We start from the raw sequence: 7,740 nt of genomic DNA on the forward strand, positions 1-7,740 counted from the left end.
CCTAATTAATCTTGGTAAATTTTCATAGGATAGAGCTAGGGCAATATTGTGTAATCATGAAGATCTGTTTTAAATACTAAAATATTTTCTCAATTCTAAAATATAAAATTCGCTTTCAAAACTGAATGAAATATTATTGCTAATAGTTTCTAATAATATATAATGTGGAAAATTTTCACGTATAAATAATTAATTGTGTGACCCAGTGACCATTTTATGCATAAAATCTAAATAATGTATACCCGTCTACTAAAATGAAAACCCATTTCATTTGTAAAAACTAAATAATGTGTGTGTGAACCAATTTTACGGGGAAAATATATAACTGAACTTATAAGGACCATTCCACCTCAAATAATTTTATTTGGCTTTCAATATTATTGGTGAAATTCCTTTTAAACGAAGCTGATCTAAACTAGTAAACATTGTTATGTTTCTAATAGGGGCATGCATTTTTGGCTTATAAAAAAATCACCAAAAATATTTAGGGTCATGTTTCAAAAAACGGACCATATACTCCTGAACACAATGTAATGTGGACCCATTTTATGCAAATTCTAATTGCAATGAACCTATCTACAACTGGATGCACATTATGTAACCTATATACTCTAGTGTGGTCCCATATTACTAGTAAATAGTGAAGACCGTTATCCATAATAATGCGAACACAACTTCAAAAAAACACTAAACAATATCTAAGAAGTTGATCTTTTTAATGCGTAAAACACAAGTGAACACATCTTTAAAATGTTAACCAATTTTACGCATAAGAATTCTATTTAAAATTATTTATCAAATGCATATAGAATTTTGCTAATTATGTAACAAAATTTTATTTTTATTTTTCTCTGCCTGTCGTTGAAGATTTTTCAAAAATTAGGTGTGCATATTATTCCATTGCATACATACATTATGTTTTATTCCATGTTATTTTTTATTGGTAATAAAAAAATGTAATATTTGCACAGTAGGTTTCCTTAAAATCGGTACACTCTCGCTGCAGTGTTTTCAGCGCAACTCAGTGTGCTGTGTACCCAGTCGCCACAGACATAATTGGGAAGGCTAATCGATTTTCTCTTTTTCTTTGGGTATATTTTATTGCAGAAAAGCTCACATACAAAACAGTCTATTGCAGCATACATTGAATTGAAAGACTGAATATAAAATTACAAAAATAAAAAATTGGCAATTAAAAATTTACAAATCATTATTGAAATATTGTAATATGAAATATTAAAATTTAAATTGGAAACATTAAAAAGACAGACGAAGTCAAAAATTACAGACAAAAGTTGGATAAGAAAAAATTCAAGACAAATTTAACAATTGAGACAATAATCATTACCATAAATAAGCCCTCTGGATGATTATTATTTCATTAATGATAATGAGAAATATTAATAACAAGTGTTTAAACTATCGTAGCTAAAACGAGCATTTTTTCAAAAATAAGTACCAAGGAATGAAAAATCGTGCTCGAGTTTCAAACATACGGGTAACTATATGTACTGAACTTTCTGAGTAAATTGAGGGCGCAATTTCAATTGATGGTGCTTAGGAGAAATTGAATTGGCTAAATCTATGGCAGCCATCTTGATGGTACAAACACAGCTCTGCGTATTTTGAACATTGAATACATTGCAGTTAGCGCTCTAGTATTATTATATCTCTATGGTATGCTTTGACTCCCATTGACTCACTGAATACGTGATTGGTTGATATTGAAAACCAGCCATGTGGAAATTCTAAGCAGCTGATAGTACGATGTGATAGGCCCGAATGTGACTTATCCTAGCTAGATACAAAAGTAGGCCAAACATTGAAAAACTTTGCTTTTCCAATAAACTACAGCAATCCACTACAAAAATTAAGATTTATATAAAAGATTGTGGCTAAGAAATGTTAAATCAAACGCAGAAACTGTACTAGGCCTACTATATTTTCTTATTTATTTTAGCCAGGGTATGCACAGCATACCTTGCTTGCCTTGACGGTCCGCCACTGACCGTAAATTATGGTAATTTTCTGTGTTTTTTTATTGTATTTTATGTAAATGTTAGAAATTGTATTGGGGCTTAATGATCACAAGCTTTGCTCTATTTTAGGTCCCCACTCGTACTTATATTATTGTTTCTATTTTATAGTGTGTATTGGAAGAATTTGAATTAATTTAGAAAAACAATAAATAAATTGAAATAATCTAAAGGGAATGAACATTTGGTTTTGTGCCGTGGGCATCCTTCCTTTGTGATCAGGTAAAGTTTAAAGTGTTTGTTTCCTTATTAGCTCTTTTCTTCCCACACTATTCTGTGTTAAAGGTATTTTCATTATTGAATAAAACGTTACACAATAAATTAAAAAGAAGCTCAACCACCTCTATGTCTGTCTCTTATACACTTTAATGAAAGTTTTAAATAATACAATTAATAATAATAGATAATAGTTGGATTTGTATAGTGCATCATACAAAAAAAAAAGCTTCTATGCGCTTGCTGATTGAGCTCTTTGACTATTGCATTTTGAAAAAAAAAAATTGATGTAGTCCTAAGAAACAAATATCTACTCCTTAAACTAAAGCATGTTTGGCTGTTGGTTTCGAGGAGTTCATCCACCCTTAGTTTGTTCAGCCGTTTTTTTTTTTCTTTTCCTTGCTGCTGGGTCTCCATCCAAACCTCCCACCGGCGGGAGGGCAGCCGTCGGTGGGAGGGCGGCCGTCGGTGGGAGGATGGGATTGATTATTCTCTCCATTTCAATAGTGTAATGTTATATTTAATCTGGATAAAAATTGAAATTTTAAATCCTTACACATTTTTTGTTTAAAAATTAAACGCGGCTATAAAAATAACATCAGAGCTTCCAGGTCTAGGAGAGGAAAAGGAGTCATCAATTACTACTTGACAAGTTCATCTGTATCAGAATATATGAGGTTGTTCACATTTAAGGACCTAGCATGTATTTCTGAAGTGTTTTGTTTTTAACTTGTTTTTGTTTCTTTTTGTATTCATTTGTTTTATTTATATATTTTCGACTGATAGGATATAATAGAAGTAAATGCCTGAGTTGATATTTTGTGAGTAACACTTTGTATACAAAAGGGTATCTTAAATCATATCAATTGTAGAAAATTACAACTGTTGTCCAACAACCTGTGGGGGTGGGGGTAAATCTATAATTAATCACCGAACAGCATGTATAATGTATATAATGTTCAAAAAATATCAAGCAAGAAAAACTTTAACTTATGTGACAAATTTGGATGTATAACTGTCCATATATGTGAATGATGTCATATGACATTTATATGTACACTTGAACTTGAAAGAAGACATGTAACAAAAAATTTAGGACAATCATGACTTCTATTGTAGTCCATCAATCTAAAAAATGATGTAGCATGTGCAAACTCAGTATTGACTATAATGTAATTCTGAATTTCAAAGATTATTCTTTTTATTATATACAATAATTGTTTTTTAATTGTTTACTTCATTGGAATTTGTATGTATAAATGTTAAAAAAAAAAACATGCTCAAAGCGTAGTAAACTTCTATTCACACTCAAATTTTGTGACAAATATGAATTGTCAATAAATGGACATGATTATGTCACAACACATCTATATGTGGGCATGATGTCATATCATGCCCATATATGGGCAAATTAAGTGTATTTGAGCTTTAAAGGACAGGTTTATAATTTATTTTAATTTTTTATTTCATTGGAATTTGTGAAACCTGCTTGACTCACCAGACAGCTTCTGAGCCGAATGCATAGTAGCTGCCATTGCTATAGCATCATAACACTAATAATATTACAGTAATAATAATAATAATAATAATTATTAAAATTCATACAGAAAGTATTAGTAATATATAGTAAGTGATGGCGATAGTAATAATAACAATAATAAAAGCAATAATATATCATAATTTGATTAATAAATATTTCATTAAATATAATTTCCATCACAAATTCAAACGTTAAAATCATGCAATTATCTGACAATACCTTGACTGCTTCATGCACAGTCTGGTGTTTGGCAGCTAAAGCAATGAATGTTTCGTTCATCTTAATCATTATTAAAGAAATATCTGGAAATTATTAACAAAATATATAATCATTGCATCAAATTACACTCTCATATATCATTTATCGATTAAAAAATACACATGCTCAAATATAGTAATGATGACATCACATTAGGACCATATATGGGCATAACATATAACATATTTATTGCACATAATCATTGAAATGTTTTAGCTTTCAAAAGCAAGGTTGTCTGAAATTTGAGGATTAATATTGTTGTGAGGACACCAGGGTGTAAATACAACTTCGTCCCCTTTTCTCATGACTATTAATACTTTAATTAGTGGTTTTAAGACGCCTTGATATTTTTTTTTTTTTTTTGTGGAAAGCATATGGCCAAAAGATAGAGTGTGTGCCTGGCAAATTAATCATCATGTGTCTTAAAAACTTTTATTATGTCATTAGTTTTGTTAATTTTTTTATTACTTTCTGTTTGTATTAATATCTTATATTAAGTTTTGTTAATATTTATTCATACTAACATTTAGCTGGTTCATTGCAGTACTAAATTTGCATACTACAGAAGATCCGCACATAAGGCCTCGAGAGTGACATCAGGTCGCTCTCTATCTGCTCAATTTCTTGATGATATAGCTGCATCTGCTCTTCAAAGCTCTGAAAATATCTGTAAGGTAACTGAATGGCCACAGAACAACATTATTGGTGATCCGCTAACGTTAGCGGATCACCTCTTGTTATTGTCAGAATCTTTCTTTCTTTCTTTTTTCTTTTTCTTCTTTCCTTCTCCCCAATTTTGTGACCACGATATCTCAAGATTGCTTTAACCAATCAACATGATATCTTCAACAATCATTAGTCTTGGGGTGGAATCGATACAATAAGCTTTTCAGCGTGATCAGTCACGCGTGACGTCATCTACGCGCAATTTTGCGTTTTACGTAGCAAATTGTTTGACAGGTCATAAATTCATCACCGTAAGGACTTTTTCATTGAAACTTAACACAAGTAATTTTCATGTCAAGTACTATCCATATGCACAGTGCTGTCCGAATTGCAGCTTATTACGCGCACGTACGCGTGCGCTAAATATTAAATTTGCTCAAAATCACGTTTTGACTAAATTTGTGTACGTTTCAGGTGATTCTGAGCATTTCAACTTTTTAACAAATTTTCAGCTCGCGCGCGCATTTTCGCGCGCCCAGCGCGTGCAGATGGCTCAAATTACCATTTTTGACATATTTTGAGTTTCTTACACTGTAATGACATATTTGCATTTTTTTCAGTAATTTTACGTCTAATAATGGTGCAGTACGCGCACATCTAAGATACGTGTGCATTTGCGCGTTTTTGTCAATTTTCAGTCAAAATGAGTCAAAACTGTACCTTTTTTTAATCAGTTATATTTCCTCAGGATTGAAGGTGAACCCCAATTTTTATTACATATTCTGAAAGCACATAAGTTGTAAATATGATTTTATAGATCATAATGGCTGATCGGACATTGTGACGTCATCATATTGGCATCTGAATTCAAAGAAAGTGATTTATAGCTATGACGTCATTTTTGAAAATACGCATTTCAGCGTATCTCGCTTATCCTTGATCGATCGTCTTCCAACTTTCAGTATGTTATAGCTGAGACAATTATCTTTCAAATATTTGACTTCTTTTTACATTTTGATGACGTCATCATGGTCAAAAAAATTGTTTTTTCTGACCCCCACATCTTTCTTCCATCAAAAAGTTGATAAGCACATATCATCTTAACCATTCGTCATTTCTGAATCATATTAAGTGAGCATAATCTTCAAGTCAAGGTTGAATGTCAGGTACCTTAATTTTTCGTTCGCGCGAATTAACATGCGCGTACGCGTGCGTCCACATTTATATATGCATAAAACCATGAATATTTTTAATCACTTATAGCTCCATAGGATGAAAGGTGACCCCCAATTTTTATTACATATTCTGAAAGCACATGAGTTGTAGATACGATTTTATAGATCATATTGGCTGATCGGACATTGTGACGTCATCATATTGCCATTTGAATTTGGAAAAAATTGAATTTTTATATATGACGTTATTACTTTTTATACTCGTTTGAACGTACTCGCTTATCTTGATTGATTGTCTCCCACCTGTGAGTATGTTATAGCTAAATCAATTCTTTTTTGGACGTGTCCCTTTATTTTTTATTTTCATGACGTCATCATAGTCAAAAAGAAAGCTTTCTTTGGAGCCTTCTCATCTTTCTTTCTTAAAAGATGTAAACACATTGAAAATAGAGGGCGGCAGACTGTATTTCGACACTATCAGACCGATAGTTCGTATACTGTAAAGGCAAAATTCGTGTGGCATTTCCAACCAACTTGACAAGGTTTAAATTCATGTGCCATTACCGTCGTCAGGCATGTCGTTTAAGGTATTCGTACTTGTGCGTTAACATTTTTAAATTGTTAATATCACTTTTCAGATAATTTAAAACACGTTTCAGGTCATTTTGAATTTTCCAAAACTTTCCAAAATTTACGTGCCGTACGCTCATTTCCACGCCCACAGCACGTACTGAAGCTGGAAATTACGTTTCGGTTACATGTGTTGGGTTTGTGACACTGTATTAATACTACCGTGCGTACGGACGTTAGGACGTATGTGTACACATTCGTAAGTCCTTAAAATGCTCAAAATTACTCTTTTCTTTTAAAATTTCTTTTAAAATGCTCAAAATTACTCTTTAAATAGAGCATGTTTTAGCATATAATACTTTTCAATCAGATCCGTGCATGCTTCGTGAGGGTCAAAGTACGGCGGATCACCAAACTCGTCCTCAGTGACGAGTTCAAATCTAGTTATTATTATTATTGGTGATCCGCTATACTAGCAGATCACCTCTTGTTATTGTCAGGATCATCATCATCTTCTTTTTTTGGTGATCCGCTAGTAGCGGATCACCTCTTGTTATTGTCAGGATCATCTTTTTGGTGATCCGCTAACGTTAGCGGATCACCTCTTGTTATTGTCAGAATCTTTCTTACTTTCTTTCTTTCTTTTTTCTTTTTCTTCTTTCTTTCTCCCCAATTTTGTGACCACGATATCTCAAGATTGCTTTAACCAATCAACATGATATTTTCAACAATCATTAGTCTTGGGGTGGAATCGATACAATAAGCTTTTCAGCGTGATCAGTCACGTGTGACGCCATCTACGCGCAATTTTGCGTTTTACGTAGCAAATTGTTTGATTGGTCATAAATTCATCACCGTAGGGACTTTTTCATTGAAACTTGACACAAGTAATTTTCATGTCAAGTACTATCTATATGCACAGTGTTGTCCGAATTGCAGCTCATTACGCGCACGTACGCGTGCGCTAAATATTAAATTTGCTCAAAATCACGTTTTGACTAAATTTGTGTACGTTTCAGGTGATTCTGAGCATTTCAACTTTTTAACAAATTTTTAGCTCGCGCGTGCATTTTCGCGCGCAGCGCGTGCAGATGATTCAAATTACAAATTTTGACATATTTTGAGTTTCTTATACTGTAATGACATATTTGCATTTTTTCAGTAATTTTACGTCTAATAATAGTGTAGTACGCGCACATCTAAGATACGTGTGCATTTGCGCTTTTTTGTCAATTTTCAGTCAAAATGAGTCAAAATTGTACCTTTTTTTAATCAGTTA

The sequence above is a fragment of the Anneissia japonica genome, unplaced genomic scaffold, assembly GCF_011630105.1.
Source record: "Anneissia japonica isolate Jap-2015-1 unplaced genomic scaffold, ASM1163010v1 scaffold1274_len78327_cov138, whole genome shotgun sequence".
Classification (NCBI taxonomy): Eukaryota; Metazoa; Echinodermata; class Crinoidea; order Comatulida; family Comatulidae; genus Anneissia; species Anneissia japonica.